Consider the following 18,499-nt stretch of genomic DNA (forward strand, 5'->3'; position numbering starts at 1 on the left):
GCCGCACTTTGGGTGGAACAGTAGCACAGTGGTTAGCACTATTGCTTTATAGCTCCAGGGTCCCAGGTTCGATTTCCGGCTTGGGTCACTGCCTGTGTGTAGTCTGCATGTTCTCCCTGTGTCTGCGTGGGTTTCCTTCGGGTGCTCCGGTTTCCTCCCACAAGTCCCAAAAGACATCCTGTTAGGTGAATTGGACATTCTATATTCTCCCTCTGTGTACCCCAACAGGAGCCGGAATGTGGCGACTAGGGGCTTTTCACAGTAACTTTATTGCAGTGTTACTGTGAGCCTCCTTGTGACAATAAAGATTATTATCATTAGGCTCATTTCCTGCACTAACGGGCTCAGCTCACCACTGCAGGAAGAGATCAGACACCTCAATCTCTGGAACCCCCAACTTACAACTCAGGGGGTCCTCGAGCCCCCCACGCCTCCAGGCCTGATCTTCAACAGGGGGAGGATGACACCTGTGCACCCTGGCATTCCCTAGGTGGCACTATCAGGGTGCCAGGCAGACAGTGTTATAGTGCCCAGGTGGCATCAGGGTGCCAGGGTACTACCCTGCCCAGAGCCCAGCCACCCAGGGGCCCTCAATTGCCTGGGAGACACCCCCCTCCCAAGTGCCCATAAGCCTGATCCACATTTGGACCTGCTTGGGGTCTCTGTCAATCCCGTGCCTTGGACAACTCCAGTGCAGACATATTCAAATTATCCTAACTTCTCACTTGAATATGCAAATCGCAAGGCATAACGAGCATCGCAAAACTCTTTACTGGCCTCTTCGCGTCTCAAGTCGAATACACTGAGACCAATAGATATGCCTTTTAAGCTACAGCAAGATGGTCATTACTAATTTACATAACTATATATTTCACATTCAAACTCGAGAGAGAGGATGCAGCAAATCAATGAAACCCATCAGACATTGGCACTCCCCTTGTTTTTGTGAATGCCCGTCTTTCCTGCCCTATCAACAAGACCTATGGAAGCCACCTACAATATTCAACAACTGAAAACGATCTATTCAAAGGTTAACTCCTTGGACACAAAGACCTGACTTTTAAGATAGCTCTCTAAATTAACTAATCCCATTAAAATTGGAATATAGAATTATATTGGCAATACTTACAACTGGAGACATGATTAGTCCATTTGTATAAGAAAGTACATGTTGTTCACAGGTTGTTCAAGGCAGAATCAGATTAACAGTTGAGTTATGTGGGGCTCCTGCCTCTTTCCATCTCTCTCAACCAACTAACAGATTTTGACTCTGTCTATTAATTTGGGCGGCATGGTAACTCAGTGGTTAGCACTGTTGCTTCTGAGTGCCAGGGTCCCAGGTTCGATTCCCGGCTTGGGTCACTGTCTGTGCGGAGTCTGCACGTTCTCCCTCTGTCTGCGTGGGTTTCCTCCGGGTGCTCCGGTTTCCTCCCACAAGTCCCGAAAGGCTGTGAGGTAATTTGGACATTCTGAATTCTCCCTCTCTGTACCCGAACAGGTGCCAGAATGTGGCGACTGGGGGCTTTTCACAGTAACGTCATTGCAGTGTTAATGTAAGCCTATTTGTGACAATAAAGAGAGAATCCCATCGCTAGCGAATGGCGCGCCGCTGAGAAACACGCGGCTGGGAGACCAGAGCATCCAACCCTTGATTTCCAATTAAACCCTGCTCTCATCGCTAAGGCTGAAGTAATATATACATTCGGGGCTGTTTAGCTCACTGGGCTAAATCGCTGGCTTTGAAAGCAGACCAAGGCAAGCCAGCAGCACGGTTCGATTCCTGTAATAGCCTCCCCGAACAGGCACCAGAATGTGGCGACTAGGGGCTTTTCACAGTAACTTCATTTGAAGCCTACTCGTGACAATAAGCGATTTTCATTTTCATTTTTCATTTCATTAACCATCTGCTCTTCTATGCTCATCTTAAATTTAATTTCAAGGCCCCCTTGTGTACTAAACTCATGGTGTGCTCTGAGGGAGAGCTTGCACCGTCAGCTGTGCAGCCTTTCAGATGAGGCATTAAACTGAGGTCCCATCTGCCTACTGAGGTGGTTGCAAAAATTCCATGGCACCATATTGAAGAAGCAGAGGAGGATTATCCCGGATCTCACCTTGATGCATGTGGGAATTGTGTGCAAATTGGCTACTGATTTTCCTGCATCGTTACAGCGATTGAACTTCAAAAACTAATTCATTGGCTGTAAAGCAATTTGAGGAGTTGGTGGATAGGAAAGGTGTTATATAAATGCACATCTTTCTTTTTTTTAATAATCTGCCTTTGTGAGGTTTCTTTTGCCTTGATTTCACTAATAGAACCCAAGGAGATGGCCAAACTCATTCATGATTAGGTACCAGGTACAGAAGACTCAGGAGTAATTATTTGTGGAATATTATCCAGGCGGCTGAAATCATCTCCTGTTATTACAGTGAAAGTTGGCAGATTTTCTGATCGAGTATGACAGGAAGGCTACTCTATAATCACAGATATGAGGCACTCGGCATCTGACATAAATCCCATATTACCGCTGCTTTTTTCAAATGACAAAACCTGTTATTCTAAAATGTTTTTCCAGTTAAAATAAATAAATGTAATGAGTGTGGACATAACAGTAATCTTCTTAGTGCATGTCCTGTCAGCTAAAATATTAACTTACCTGGTGATCACATTCAATTTTCACCGTAACACAATGTTTTGCTTCAAAGCAATCAAATTAAATAATATAAGATGGACCAGTTACAGGCTTTGTGACAGCCGATCTACATCTAGCATCTTCAGCTGAGAATATATTTGTAGGTTTTCGGAAAGCGCGGATGTCTGAATTGGCAGTGTTTTCTGGTCAGCATTGTCCATGGGGGAGACCAGAGATGCCTTCCCTCAGGATCAATAGAAGCAATGCAACTGCTGACAAATGCCACACTTCAGCATCTTACAATGTGAAAACAAACCGTCTTGATGAATGTAACGCTGAAACAGTTCCAGAGGTGCCACGGTATCAAGGGAAAGGGTGCCAGGCTGAGGCCTTCATTTGGCTTGGGCCTTGGGCTTGGGGCAAGGCCCAGGATATGGTGTTTGACAAGGTGAAGCGGTGGATGTCTTGTTGACACATTTTGACTCCTCAAAATTATTGTACGTTACATGTGATGCTTCACTATAAGGCATTGGAGCAGTTTTATCCCATTGAATGGATGACCGTCATGACCGTCCGATTGCTTTTGCCTCCCGGACACTGGCCGTGGCCGAAAGAAAATATGCCCAGGTTGGAAAAGAAGGACCGGAGGTCGTATTCGGTGTAAAGTGATTTCATCAGTATGTCTACGGCCTCCATTTTTTATCATCACTGATCGCAAGCCATTTTTAGGCCTCTTACGTGAAGACTAGGCAATCCCGCCAATAGCATCATTCCGCGCTGGGCTCTGTACTGGCTGCTTATGAATACTCTTTTGGGCACTGCTCAGGGATCCAGATTGCAGATCTGATGTGTGAGCTGCTTTCCCCTGCAGATCGAATCTGCAAACCCTCCTACAGCGGACAAAGTGATTGCTGTCCTGAATTTCATGGACTCTTTGGCCAGCTCTGCCTTTTATGTTTGTGACGGGATGGAAACCGATCCTGTACTTGCCAAGGTGCATCATCTAGTGCTATACGGTGGGCAGCATTGGCAGCTACCAGGGGAGTTGAAGACTTTCTCCTCAAAATTGTTGGACTTGACCATGGAAGATGGCTTCCTCCTGTGTTGCATCAGGTTGTTGTCCCGGTGAAGGGACAGCCTGTTGTGTTGATGGACCTTCACCTTGGGCCCGCGTGCACACCGATATTGTTGGTCTCTTCTTGGGTTCCATGTTTCAAAGTGTGTGGAGGTCCACTAGATGGTGTTGATCACTTCCCAGACAGCCATCAAGCGATTGCACATTTCTTTTTCCGCTCACAGCTTCCCAGAGGTACTTATGACCGATAACTTGGCCTCTTTCATGAGTGAAGAGTTTTCTGCTTTTGTGAAGAGCAATGGGATTCACCACGTCTGCACCACCCCACACCCTCTGACATCGAATGGTTTGACAGAGAAGGCTGTGCAGATGGTTAATCAGAGGCTCAAGAAACTGACATCCGGCTTGTTGGACACAAAACTGACAAGATTTTTATTCTTGCACAAGACCACTCCACACACAGTAACTAGGGTAACACTGAGATGTTACTGAGTCAAAAACTTAATACATGACTGAGTTTGATTCTACCAGTCATTGGCGCAAACGTGGGTCGAATCAAAATTTGCAAGGGCTTTGTCCAGTTCAATGTCTACCTCTTTGCTACTTCACAACTGACGATGCAGTTTTTGTTCGAATTTCAATGATAGTGCTCGCTGGCTCTCTGGGATTCTTGCTATCAAACGGGACCAGTCTCTTACCAAGTACCAGGAGGGAAACTAATGAAATGACACCTGGATCACATTCGCACACAGAGGTTGCTCCCTTGTGAAGTGCCTTAAAAGATGCCTGCCCTGGATTCTCAGGCTCCATTGCCAAACCGGCATGCTGCAACGCCTCCAGTCTCCCTCGACGATGACATGCCCGACGTTGTATCTTCCGACTCCGAGGTGGAGGCGCAAACCTCGGAGATCTCAGGCGTCGACTGCGCAGTTCAACTGCCTCCAGCCGATCTTCCAGCATGTCGTTCCTACTGCAGATGCCACTCACTATTGCAGTATACGCCGACTGATCCAGCGCATCAGCTTCAATAGGACTTACCGGAACCTAAGAGACTTCGACATCATCAGCCTGCTCCTCCTTCTCTGCCTCATTGCTCATTGAGGGGGTCTTCAGACTTTAGGGGGGGGAGGAATGTGATATCCCTCACGGGACCTACAGAGTGGAAGTGCCCCACTCCTCCGATAGGACGCGGTATCTCAATTACCCAGTGTATGTAAGGTCAGCCAGTAAGGCACCAACCAAGCAGGAACCCGGTAGAGGTCGAGCGGGAAGTGTACATGTATAATGATTGTAAATACTTGTTCTTATTTTTACTCAGGTGGACTTCCCGTGTACTTATTAAACCGCTCCTCATTAGGTCCCAGTAACTTTTTTACTATTTTCCCAGTTTTTTCTTATTTTTCTCTTGCTGAAGGAAAATATATATTTACCCACTTTTATTCATTTGTGATACCTGATTTTTAAATGTCACTGGCGCATACCCTTCATAAACAGATAATTATTTACTAAAAGAATGAAATCACAAGGTTCACCATTTAAACAAAAGAATCTTACCACACTCAAATCAAAGAACACAAATAATCATACTCTATCTTAAATAGTCAGATACATTAACGATATTAAAAGTGCAATGAACACATTTACTTATAAACTAAATTGAATTTCTGAATGCAAATTTCCTTCCGCACCTATTTCACTTACACCCCCAAAAAACACAAGTTAGATAGTTAACAGAAATTGACAGATTAATCATTTGTTCTGAATATTGTTTCATTGATTCATACAACGGGTAAGGCCTCTTGAGCATTCTGTTTACTTCCAACAAGGTTGTCCCTTCAAATTTCCTCCAACCTACACACAATTGTGGACTCCCAGTTCGAAACGGGTGTCGCTAACATCTCAAGTATGGCTGCCTCGGATCAAAACTCTCCTGATTCTTATTAACTCTGGAAGCTTCTATTTATGAACCCACTTTCTTTCCTTTCTCAGCTTGGCCATTCTGGAAATCCAACTCATTGTAGAAGAATCATTCAGTAACAAGAGTTTTAAACCCTTGTGGCCAGCACACAGAATGTCAATTGAATTTGGCTTGGAAAATATGTTCTTTGCATCCAGCTTGTTAAACTGAGTTAAACTGCTTGAGAAAGGAACCACATTCAATCACCTACACACCCCATCTCCAAAATTATCTTTTTATTTATCTTCTTTTAACTATTATTTATCTCTCAGGCAGCTTGGTCACATGATCTGTTATGAGAAGCAAGTTGCTTTTGTGAGAAATTATCTTCCAGAGAAACCTAGTTCCTAAAGGGATCATGACCCCAAAACAAAATATGCATTTCTACCCAAAAGCACATAGGTCATCACAACCATCACCAGATGGAAAGTGGTGGGTTAGATTGACTGCCACTTATAGAACCTGTCTGACCTTTGCCCTATTGCACTGAATGAAGCAACTTGTTCTAAAAGCAGTAGTCAATCCAGTTCACCAGGTTACTGGCCTGGTGACGAAGTTCAAACTTAGCCCCTGCTATTGGGAGGTTCAATGGAGACCAGCTAAATGATATAGATAGATTTTGAAAGTGTCGTACATGCTTTTGCCTAGACACTTCATCTCTGCCTCTCTGAATTTCTTCCTTTAAAATACTCTTTAAAATCTATTACTTGTTATCTGCCCTACTATCTATTTAAGTGACACAGCGTCAGATTTTGTTTGATAATGCTTCTGTGAAACACCTTAGGCGCTATACTATGTCAAAGCTACTATATATATGTAAGTTGGTGTTCAGATGCCTTGACCCATCTGGAAGTGCCCTTCAGCTTGGCAGCTTGTGGTAGACCATCACAAATCTCGATGCATTCTGCTGAGTACTGCAGAGGTCGTTGAGTGCAGCCTAGGCAGGAACAATGTAATTTAAGCACCTAACAATCTGCTCTAGCACATTACGTGTAGCAATATGGAATTAGTGTGTATCTGATTGCCGTCTCTATATACTTCCAGCTGACGCTCCCTGCGCACATGCTAATGTCCTCCCCAAAATGGACAGTAATTTTTAAAATTAATTTACAAGATGCGGGCGTCACTGGTTAGGCCAGCATTTATTGCCCATCTCTAGTTGCTTTTCAGAAGGTAGTGGTGAGTAGTCTTCTTGAACCGCTGCAGTCCTTGAGGTGTACTGGAACTTCACTTATCCAGGCAAGTGGAGAGTATTCCATTACACTCCTGACTTGTGCCTTATGGATGGTGGACAGGCTTTGGAGGATGGAGATGAGTTACTCGCCGTAGGATTCCTCACCTTTGACCTGCCCTGGTGGCCACAGTATTAATATGGCTAGTCCAGTTCAGTTTCTGATCAATTGTAACCCCCAGGATGTTGATTGTGGGGGATTTAGCGATGGTCCTGCCATTAAATGTCAAGGAATGATGGCTAGATCCTCTTTTGTAGGAGATATTCATTTCCTAGCACTTGAGTGGCGCGAAGGCAACCTGCCACTTGTCAGCCCAAGCCTGGATATTGTCCACATCTTGCTGCATTTGGACATGGACTGCTTCATTATCTGAGCAGTCACAAATGGTGCTGAACAGTGTGCCGTCATCCGCAAATATCCCCACTTCTGACTGACCTTTTGGTGGAAGGGAAGTCATTGATGAAGCAGCTGAAGATGGTTGGGCCTAGGACACTACCCTGAGGAACTCCTGCAGTGATGTCCTGGAGCTGAGATGATTGACCTCCAACCACCACAACCATCTTCCTTTGTGTCAGGTATGACACCAACCAGCAGAGAGTTTCCCCCTGAGCCTCATTGCCCATCTCAGCTGGGGGGGCTGGGGGGGTCTGGGGGGGGGGGGGTCTGGGGGGCTGGGGGGGCTGGGGGGGCGGGGGTGGGGGGGGAAGAGAAATACACAGGGAACAAATAAACCGTTACTGGTTCTTCTACGCCACATTAATATTTCATTAACAAGCTGTCCTGTTGTTTTCTATTCATTACATGTTTTCAAAGATTTTGAAATGGGTTTTCAGCTCAGTACAGCCAGCTAAGCTGATCAAAAAAGCTCACCCAAGTCTTATCATTCCGCCTTGCATCAGCTATCCCTGAGGCGATACCCATCTGGAAGGAGGACAGTAATGAGAATATCAAATCCATCCATCCACAAGGTAGGAAACCAATGTTAACCATTAAAGATCCACCATCCAGGAATCTCTCTCCTTTTTATTAATTGCCTCAACAAAGTGGTGGTGAGTCATAATCTTAAACAGCTGTAGTCCTCGTGGTGCAGGAACACCCAAAGCGCTGTTTAGGAAGAAGTTCCAGGGTTTTGACCCAGCAACGATGAGAAAATGGTGATGTAGTTCCAAGTCAGGGTGGTATGTAACTCGGAGGGGTGATTTGGAGGTGGTAGTATTCCCTCCTGCTCCCCCTGTCCTTCTAGGTGTCAGGGGTTTGGAAGGTGCTGCCAAAGAAGACATGATGAGCTGTGACCTTGCAACTTTATAGGTTGTACACACTGCTGTCACTGCATCAATGGTGGAGGAAGTGATGATAGATAGAGTACAAATCAGGTTGCTTTGATGTAGATGGTGTCAAGCTCCTTGAGTGTTATGGGATCTGCACTTATTCAGGCAAATGAGGAGTCGCACCGTTGACTTGAGCCTTGTGGGCAATGGAAAGGCTTTGGGGAGTGAAAAGCTGAGATACTTGACACAGAATACCCAGCCTCTGATTGAACTCTGATAAGTCTTAGGTCAATGGCAAGCTCCCAGAATATTGATGGTGTGGGATTCAGCGATGTCTCTCTCTCTTTCTGGAGTTTGTCAATGTCTGGCATGAGTATGGCATAAATGTTACTTGTCACTTCTCAATAATCAGCAAGCATCCTTACTCCAGACCTTATGATGTAAGGCAGGTCATTGATAAACAGCTGAAGTTGTGCCCAGCAGAACTCCTGCAGCGATGTCCTGAGGCAGAGATGAATGACCTACACACTCGTCTCCACATTGGTACATAATACACACAGCTGTGGTCAAAATAAAATGTCCAGAGAGAACTTCCCCTGGCCAGGAGGTTACAGCCAATCAGCGGGAGCCTAAGGCCTGGTAACAACAGACTTTTATGTTAACTCAAGTAAACAAAATAACTTCCTCACAGGCGCCTCGCCAGTCACCTAGCTGAAGTTATGTGATGTATTTTCAAAAACGTAGCTTACTCACAAACTAAATTGAACTTGTGATCTTTAAAAAATAATAATTATCCAAATAATGTCCAAACAATTCGATAGCGTTCCAATTCTTCAAAGCACTTAGCTCCTGAAACATGGGGCGAGATTCTCCGCACTCCCGACGGTGCGGAGAATAGCGTGGCTCGTAAAATTTTACGGCCACGCTGTTCCGACGCCCTCCCGCTATTCTCCCCCCCCCCCCCACGCCCAACTCCCGACACGAATCGCTGCCGCCGTTTTTTTACGGCCGGCAGCGATTCTCAGCTGATAGATGGGCAGAGTTCCCAGCCCTTTACGGCTGTTTTTACGAACAGCAAACACACCTGGTCTGGCCGTTCGTAAAAACGGCCGTAAACACTCGCATTTTATAACCATGGCACCAATTGGCACGGCAGTACCACGGCCGTGCCAAGGGTGCCATGGGCCCGCGATCGGTGCCCACCGATCGCGGGCAGCGGGCCCGATGCCCGCGCACTATTTCTCCTTCTGCCGCCCCGCAGTATCCATTCGCGGGGCGGCTGAGGGGCAACCCGGCCCGCGCATGCGCGGGTTTCGCGCAAATGCGTGATGATGTCATCCGCGCATGCGCGGGTTGGAGTCTTCCAATCCGCGCATGCGCGGCTGACGTCATATGACGCGTCAGCCGGCGCTAACTCCGGCAAGCGGGCTTAACGAAATTCGTTAAGCCCGTGATTCCGGAGCTTACGGCGTCGGGCTGCTAGCCCCGACCAGTGACCAGAATCGGTTCCCGGTCGGGAAGGGGGGGGCTGGCGTCAAACCCGCCCGGGTTTGACGCCAGCCTTACGATTTCTCCCGTTTTGGGAGAATTGCGCCCATGGACTCTGAACAGATTCTTCAACACCATACTTGGTCAAAAGCTGCCTTGAAGCCCCAGGAAGTTGCTCTCGCCCCACTTCCTAAATTTAGCTCTTTTCTTTATAGAATCATAGAAAAGTTACAGCACAGAAGGAGGCCATTCGGCCCATCCTGTCAATGCCAGCCCCAGGACAGCCAGATGCCCTTTCTAATCCTACCTTCCTGCATCCGGTCCATACCCCTGTGGCTTTGAGCATTTAATGTGCAGATCCAGGTACCTTTTAAAAGAGTTTGGGTCTCTGCCTCCACCACCAGCTCGGGCAGCGAATTCCAGACTCTCATTATCTTCTGCATAAAAAATATTTTCCTCGTGTCCCCTCTACACCTTCTGCCACTTACCTTGAATCTATGTCCCCTGGTTCTAGAATTCGCCACCAGGAGAAACAATTTTATCCTGTCGATCCTATCCCTTCCACTCATAAATTTGCGCACCTCAATTAAGTCACCCCTCAGCCTTCATTGTTCCAAGGAAAATAACCCCAATCTATCCAAGCTCGCCTCGTAGCTACACTTTTCCAGCCCTGACAACATTCCTGTAAACCTCTTCTGCACTCTCTCCAGAGCAATAATGTCCTTCCTGTAATGCGATGACCAGAACTGGATTCAGTATTCCAGTTGTGGCCTCACCCGTGTTTTATACAATCCTAACATGATATCTTTTATATTCTATACCTCCGCCAATGAAGGAGCGCGTACCAGAGGCTTTCTTAACAAACGTCATGTCTGGACGCAGGCTGTAATGAGGTCCAGAGATGAGTGGTCCTTATAGAACCCAACCTGAGCATCACTGAGCAGATTATTGCTGGGAAAGTGTCTGATAATTGCGAGTAGACTGTGGGGGACAGTGATTGGCTGGATTGCGAATCCCCTGCTTTTTATGAACCAGATACACCGGACGATTTTCCACTTTCTCGGGTAGATTTAGGGTATGATCAACCGACTGTTTTTCACCTGATGCCGATCCCGCTATGTTGGGTGAATAGCGAGCGGGGCCAAAAGAGAATTTGCGCTGGGCACCATGCAGTTTGCTATCCTTCCGTCCGAATTCTGATGGTATGGTCAGGATCTTGCCCAGAAAGGCCAACATGCATGCCATTGATGGCTCCTAATTTGTATTCATTATAATTTCATTAGTAAGATTAAAGTTGGCCTCCCAGGAGTCACCCTCACCTCAGTAAGAATTCACACCGATGCTATTCAGTACTCCTCTACAAAAGAGGGGTCCCTGGCGCTCTGGATAATGTGGGGGAGAGCCGAGGTATATAACTGTCTCCATTTACCGGCATGCAGCTCAAGGACACCATAGCCAACGGGGCAGTGCTGTAGGGGCGTGGTGGGTCGTTCAAGGGAGCTGGAGTTGTTCAGGGGTCCAGTCAGGGGTCACCCTGGGGCTGGGGGAGGTTACATATGTGAGGCATTCAAGCCATCTATAAATAATATGGAGATCCATAACAGGGCCAACCACAGCTGCAGACTGTCTGTCCTACTATCATAGGACAGAGCCATGCTACAGCTTGTCTTATGAAAGTCCATTTCATCGCCTTACGGTTCCAATACTAGCAATCTCCAAGGAGGGAGTAGCTTCATGGGACCCCCACCCAGGGCTATTCCCGCCTCACTGTGCCTTTGTTTCTAATGGGTTTCTCCTGTGAGTGGGACAGGGTGTAACTAATGATGGCAAAGAGGAATCACGGCTAAAAAGTTATATTTGTGTGTTCGCCCTTGGCTGTTTAGGAAAAGGAGCAGCCTTCACCTCTCACCTTATCCTCCCACAGCCAAAAATCAACAACAATCACTCAGTGAACTCGTCAATCAGAGGGAACAAATAGTAAAATTGTAAACTACCACCATCTTCCCAGAGTCTCAGCGATATTGTAGAATGAGTGCTTGATACGACATCAAAGAAATTTACTTTCTATCTTCTCTAACATTCTGATTTTTACTGCTTCATTTGGTGAATTCATCAACAGACTAGGAGTCAAATTTTATGCATGTTAGTATTTTCTGGGACCTAATTTTAAACCTCACTTAATGGACGTGGGAGGGAGGTGCTGGCAATTAAAATAAGGGCAGCTACTTACCTCCTGTGATCCGGCCGCCTTCCTGGGGGTCCCAGTATTAAACTCCTCTTTTAAACACATGAGCGGCTTTTTAGGCTAATTGGCAAAAGAACCAGAGGGGATATGAGGAGAGATTATTTTACACAGCGAGTGGATGTGTTGCCTGAAAGAGGAATGGAAGCAGATTTAATCTTAATGTTTATAAGGGAATTGGGCATCTGCATGAAAAGGAATCATTTACAGAGCAATGAGGGAAGAGCGCAGGAGTGGAACTAAATGGACAACTTGTTCAAAGAGCTCGCATAGGCATGATGGGCCAAATGGCCTCCTTCTGTACTGCACTACTCCGTGACACCACAAGAAATGCACAGGTTTCCTTAAATATTAAAATCAAATTGCAGTAAGCTGAAGGGCTGTAATGGTTTCCCAATCAGTTCATACCTATTAAGAGGCAGATTAGGTGCCAGAAGTGACCCAGGCAGGTAAATTTAGTTGCTTTTATTTTAGATTTCCTTGCGGAGTGCCCCTCCGGGCTTCACAAGGTAATTTTGCACCTCCCTTGTCCCAGCCTGCTCCCATTCCCCTGTCTGCAATCGTCCCTACACCTGCACCTCTTTAACTACTTATCTGACCAAGGGGGAATGATTGGCATGGGGCAGTGACATTGGCTTCATACTGCCCACATCCCGGCTTCCACCTCTCTGCCAATCAGTGCACCTGGGCAAGTTCAGGCAGAGTTCCAATGGGAATTCAGGAAATGGCACCCAGCCCTGAAATCACTTGTTGCATGGGACAACAGGTTCAAAGGGCTGCTCCAGTTCTTAGCTCATCAGTTCTTCCGCATCAGTTGCCACTCCACCAAACTCTATCTTTCTCCACCATTAAATTCGGGGCTTAGTTCCAGCACTCCATAAGACAGAACACAACTGAAATAAACCAGACCACCAGAGTTAAATGGAGATCATGAGCACTGGAGAAATCTGTAATTTGAAATGGGCCAGATCTCCCGATGGTTCTGTGACAATGCAAACAAAGACAATCTACCAAAGTAATTTCTAGGCTTTGGTCCCAGAATGGAAAGGGGCTTTTCACAGTAACTTCACTGAAGCCTACTCGTGACAATAAGCGATTTTCATTTTTTCATTTCATTTGAAGAAGTAATATGTCTTAACCTTAACCCTGCTCCTTGCCTTATGTAATAATTCCAGGAGGTGTGGAGTGAAAGACCAAGATTATAAACTTAAAATAAAGCCGCTACCACGACATACAAAACAAATTTCCCAGCCCAGGACTATTGGGAACTGCCAGTCCGGGTCTGGGAGCTACATTTAAAGGTCCCGCTAACAAGCTCCAGCTGGACGGGCCTCCACCCGCTCACCACAGGAACTCGTATTCATGAAGTCCACAAACAGATCAATCAGCGATCCCCGTGCTCCTTGTGAGGGTGGTCGCACCATACTACAATGTTTTTTAAAGTATGTTGTTGCTTGTATCATAAAGAGCATGGGGCTTCCAGCTAAGATACCAGATAGAAACAGGAAATAATGGATATGTTGACTAGGGCCTCTGTTCTCACCAATAGCGCAGCCTATACTACTATAACAAGGGACCATCGTTGGATGGCAAGCAAGCCCGAGCAGCATGCAATTCAGAGTCCTACCATTTATGTAGGATACCATTTAAACATACTTTAAAAAACATTGTAGTATGGCGCGACCACCCTCACGAGGAGTACGGGGATCGCTGATTGATCTCTTTGTAGACTTCATGAATACGAGTTCCTGTGCCATTTTAGGACTCAACTAAGTGGAGCCTAAACTGTACCTGTTTGTTTCACATATGAAGTACAGCTTAAGTGCGCCCAAAACACTAAGTTTTAACTTTGTTGTGTGTCCTACCTATTTCTGAATTGGACGTCAATGGGACTCGCGCACCACCCACCAGGCTCTGCCACCCTAAACCATGGTGATGAGGAATCAGATCAGTTCCTAATTAATGAGAGTCAGGACTTGAAATGGGCCAGATCTCCCGATGGTTCTGTGACAATGCAAACAAAGACAATCTACCAAAGTAATTTCTAGGCTTTGGTCCCAGAATGAGTCACTGGCATAATAATGGTTTATAAATAGCTCCTCATTACAGTCACTGCCGCACAGCCTTGCAGCCGTCATCACAAGCTAGCTCCCCGTGGTGCTTTGATCTCATGCAGTTTGCTATCTTATGTTTTTGCAGTTAAGATCCACTGTTCTGGAACCACACGGGTAATGTAGTTTATTCAATTTAGAAAAGATTAAATCAAGCAAAAGTAAACCAGTGTTTGGTGTTCAGGGATAGCTGGAAGCCTGTACCACTTGGGAGCTGGAATCACTCTAGCTGCAACTTCACAAAAAGCCGTACGCTTTGAACTAGAATGACTAGAAACTTGTCATCTTCGGCATGATAGGTGCCATTCCATTGTAATCTCTCTTCAAACGAATGGATCAATTCGAACTGCATCTGCCATTTCTCCAGGCAGTCTTTTCCATAGATTCAGCATGCTCGCTCACTGCCACTTCCACAGTCGCTGAAACTTGTCTGGTATGGAAGGATGCGAAGACCTCTTGAGAAGATATCCTCTCATCAGACACTTCTCCAGCCATTTCCTGCTGCTGAGCATCCCTATTGGACAACCCATGGTCCGTAGCGGAGCTCCAATGTGGATGACGGAAATCATAACATTCTCAGCACCAGAAGGACCTCGTAGACTAGTTTCAATCATATAAGGAACAGAGCTGTTTCAAAAAACTGCAAGGATTTTCCCAGATTTTTCCCCAAGTCGGCCTTTCAGTATAGCAGTCAAGAAGGAGTCCAGAAAGGAGAGTCAAAAAATTTTCAACTCTTGGTTGAGGAAAAGTATATACAAGCAACAATCCAAGTCCCAGGAGGAACTCTTCTGGAACTCCGGCTCCTACCTGGGGTGGGTTTTATCCTGTGGATATATTGAGCCTGCTGAGGGGCAGGGAGCTCGTACACCAAGAGGCTCATGGGGAGATTAATCTGGATGTCCCCGTGGGTCTCGTGGGGATAATAACACTCAGTTTTTTACCTGATTTCTTGTCTAGCTTAGAGGATCACCTGGCTTTAGGTGACACGGATAGTTTATATTTTATACCTATCATCCAAATGTATAATTATGGTAAGCTTTCATTGTTCATATACCCCTGTGTATCACCTCTTTCTCCAAATGATCCAACAATGCCAGGCTCCTCTTAGTAGACACTCAGCATTTATGACCATGTTATTCTGTATCTGTTGTCTCTCTCGCTCTCTGCTTTGGGCCGTCACTGCTACTGCTCACTCCACAGTGCTCTGCATCGTGTAAATCCCTCTTTCATGAGCACAGTAATGCTCGTGGTACAATGCTGCACATAGATTCAAAGAAATTGAAAATGTTTTCTTCTCCCGCATTGAGTTCTGGTTGAAGGCAAATCTGATATGGGCTGGGATTCTCTGATCCCACGTCGGGTCGGAGAATTGCCGGGTGGGGGTGGGTGGGTTGGGGGGGGGGGGGGGGGGGGGGGGGGGAGTGAGTGGGGGGGATGCAAATCCCGCCGCGCTGAACCGATGCCGGGCCACTGATTCTCCACCCACCGGAGAATCGGCGGCAATCGCGCCGGTTTATAGCCGTTGAAAGTATTCTGGCTGCGGGGGCCGTCCTGGTTGGGGGGGGGGGGGGCATCCGACTCCGGTGGGGGGTTTCACGGTGGTCAAGCCACGATCGGTGGGGGGGGGGGACTATGTTCCTCCACGCCGGGCCCCTGTATGGCTCCACCATGTTGTCCGAGGGCCGGCGCAGAGATGGTAACCATGCGCCTGCGCCGGCACGGAGATGGCTGTGGCGTGCATCTGGGGATCCAGGCCGGCCGTGGCGTGCATGCTCGGACCTGCGCCGGCCGTGTAAGGCCGGCTTTCAGTGCTGGATCAGCGCACAGCACTCCGGCGCCATTCTAGCCCCTGAAGAAGAGAATTACTGGGCCTGGAGGCCCATTGACGCCGGTATCGCTCACCCCGGTTTTGACGCCGGCGTCAACACTTGGCTGGGATTTCGGAGAATCCCAGCCTGAATCATCGAATCCCTGCAGTGCAGAAGGAGGCCATTTGGCCCATCAAGACTACACCAGCCCTCTGAAAGAGCACCCTACCTAGTCCGACGCCCCTACCCTATCCTGCAACCCAATAACCCCACCTAAGCTTTGGACACAAAGGGAACATTTAGAATTTAGAATCATGCAACTAGATAAGGTAATCCCTGATGTGGGGATTGACACAGAGAGTGGGGTAGATCTTGACGTTGAGCAATATTGGCCCGTAACTTCCGAGAATCGTCAGAAAGCCATGGCCTGCCGATACTAGAAGAGAAATGTGCACACTTTCCTGCGCTCAGAAATCGCGACAAACTTTCCTCTTCCAGCGGCAGCCTCCAGCGCAACATTCTGCACAAGCTCCAGTGCGGCACAGTTTTGAAGTGGCCGCACCCCCTTTGTGGCACAGCATCTATGGAAACGCCCACTGAGGGCAGGCATTTAAACTGCAGATTTCTATTGAAGACAACAGGCAACAAGTTTTACAAGTGTTTTAAAGGTACATGGAATTTTTAACAGTTTGGTTTTGCTCTTTCTTTTATACATCATTGCTGCTGTTACTGGTTCTTTTAAAGTAATTTTAATTTTTCATGAATAAAGGTGATTATTTATAAGTGAACATTGGTTTTGTTATTTAAACAAATGAAACTAATTAAATCTGCACTATAATATTATATCATTTTACATGTGGTATGATTTAAAGTTTTCATATGTTTTAAGTCAGATTATGGCCATAAAATGTTAAAAGCGATTCAGGGCTTTTTGCAGTCACTGTCCTTGTAACATCTCATATTTAGTTTAGTTGTGTTCATAGAACATTGGATCACCGCAGTAGACAAGAAAGCCATTCAGCCTATCACATCTTCACCGACCCTCTGAAAGAGCACCCTACCCAGGCCCAAGCCCCTGCCCTATCCCAGTAACCCCACCTAACCTTTGTAAAGTGTTGGCTAGTGTAGACTTGAGAGATGAACAGACACTTCCAACATTGATGAAGGTTCAACTCAATTCTATTAACTACTTCTAACTAACTAACACACGATGACTGAGGGTCTAAATGATGCTAACTTAAACTAGAGACCTAAGCCTTGTCCGAACCAGTTGATTCTCTCAGCACGTGTTGTGAGTCTGTGCTGGGCTGGATGAGTTCTTGTTACACTGAGAGGCAGCACCCAGAATGAGCGGGAACCGTGGTGCCCTCTGCCTTTATAGTGTGTGTATTCTAACTGGTGATTGGCTGCAGTGTTTGTACATGTTGATTGGTCCCTGTGTGTGTCCATCAGTGTGTGTCTGCACCATGATATACTGGTGTATATTATGACATTTTGGACATTAAGGAGCAATTTAGCACGGCCAACCCACCTAACCTGCAGATTTCTGGACTGTGGGAGGGAACCGAAGCACCCGAAGGAAATGGCAGTGGCACGGTGGCACAGTGGTTAGCACTGCTGCCTCACAGCGCCAGGGACCTGGGTTCAATTCTCACCTTGGGTGAATGTCACTGTGGAGTTTGTACATTCTCCGTGTGCCTGTGTGAGTTTCCACCGGGTGCTCTAGTTTCCTCCCACAATACAAAACTAGGTTAGGTGGATTGGCCATGTTATATTTCCCCTTCGTATCCAGGGATGTACAGGTTAGGTTCCAAGGTACAGTGGAGCTGAGATAGGGTGCTCTTTCAGAGGGTCGGTGCAGACTCAATGAGCTGAATGGCTTCCTTCTGCACTGTAGGAATTCTATGGTTCTAGGAAGCCCATGCAGACACGGGGAGAATGTGCAAACACCAGACAGTCACCCAAGGTCCAATTGAACACAGGCCCCTGGTGTTATGAGGCAGCACCATGTACCACCATGTTATCCATGTTATTATGTTTCTGCCTTGTTTATTTCAATTATCTTATTCATTTATAATTATCTTATAATTAAATACAGTAAGACTTTTGTAGAAGCTTGTAAAGTTTAATGAAAAACATTTATTAACAAAAATAATTTAATAAATACATAACTTCGAAACCAGTTGACATTTAATGTCTAACTTTATCAGCTGAACAATTACATTTTGTGTATTAATAACCTCAATTTTTATGAATTTTTTGCAATATGTCATGTGAGAGTACCTTTAAGAAATGGACGTTTAAGCAATGTACCTTTAAGAAATGAAGCATCTCATATTACTGAAATGATGTCAAAGGGTGGAGGGAGCTGAGCGCACTTCTGCTTTTAGTTTCAGTTTTGAGGAAAAGAGCTTGGGTGTGTCTGTGTTTGCAGTGAGCTGGATCTGCTGTGATCTCTGCCATGAAAGACTATCTCGGAATCATTTGGGTGATTTAAACTCATAATAGTAATGTCTTTAACCTGATGTGTTTCTGTTTAAAGGTGTTAAGTCTTTTGGAGGTTTGAAGGAACATTTTGAGGGATTATTTAGTGTTGTATTATTTTCGGGGTTATCTTTGAAGTAAGGGGTGTTGAGGGATCCAATGTTTATTTAAAAAGATTAAGTTGAATTCATGGAATAATCATTG

The sequence above is a fragment of the Scyliorhinus canicula genome, chromosome 16 (assembly GCF_902713615.1).
Source record: "Scyliorhinus canicula chromosome 16, sScyCan1.1, whole genome shotgun sequence".
Classification (NCBI taxonomy): domain Eukaryota; kingdom Metazoa; phylum Chordata; class Chondrichthyes; order Carcharhiniformes; family Scyliorhinidae; genus Scyliorhinus; species Scyliorhinus canicula.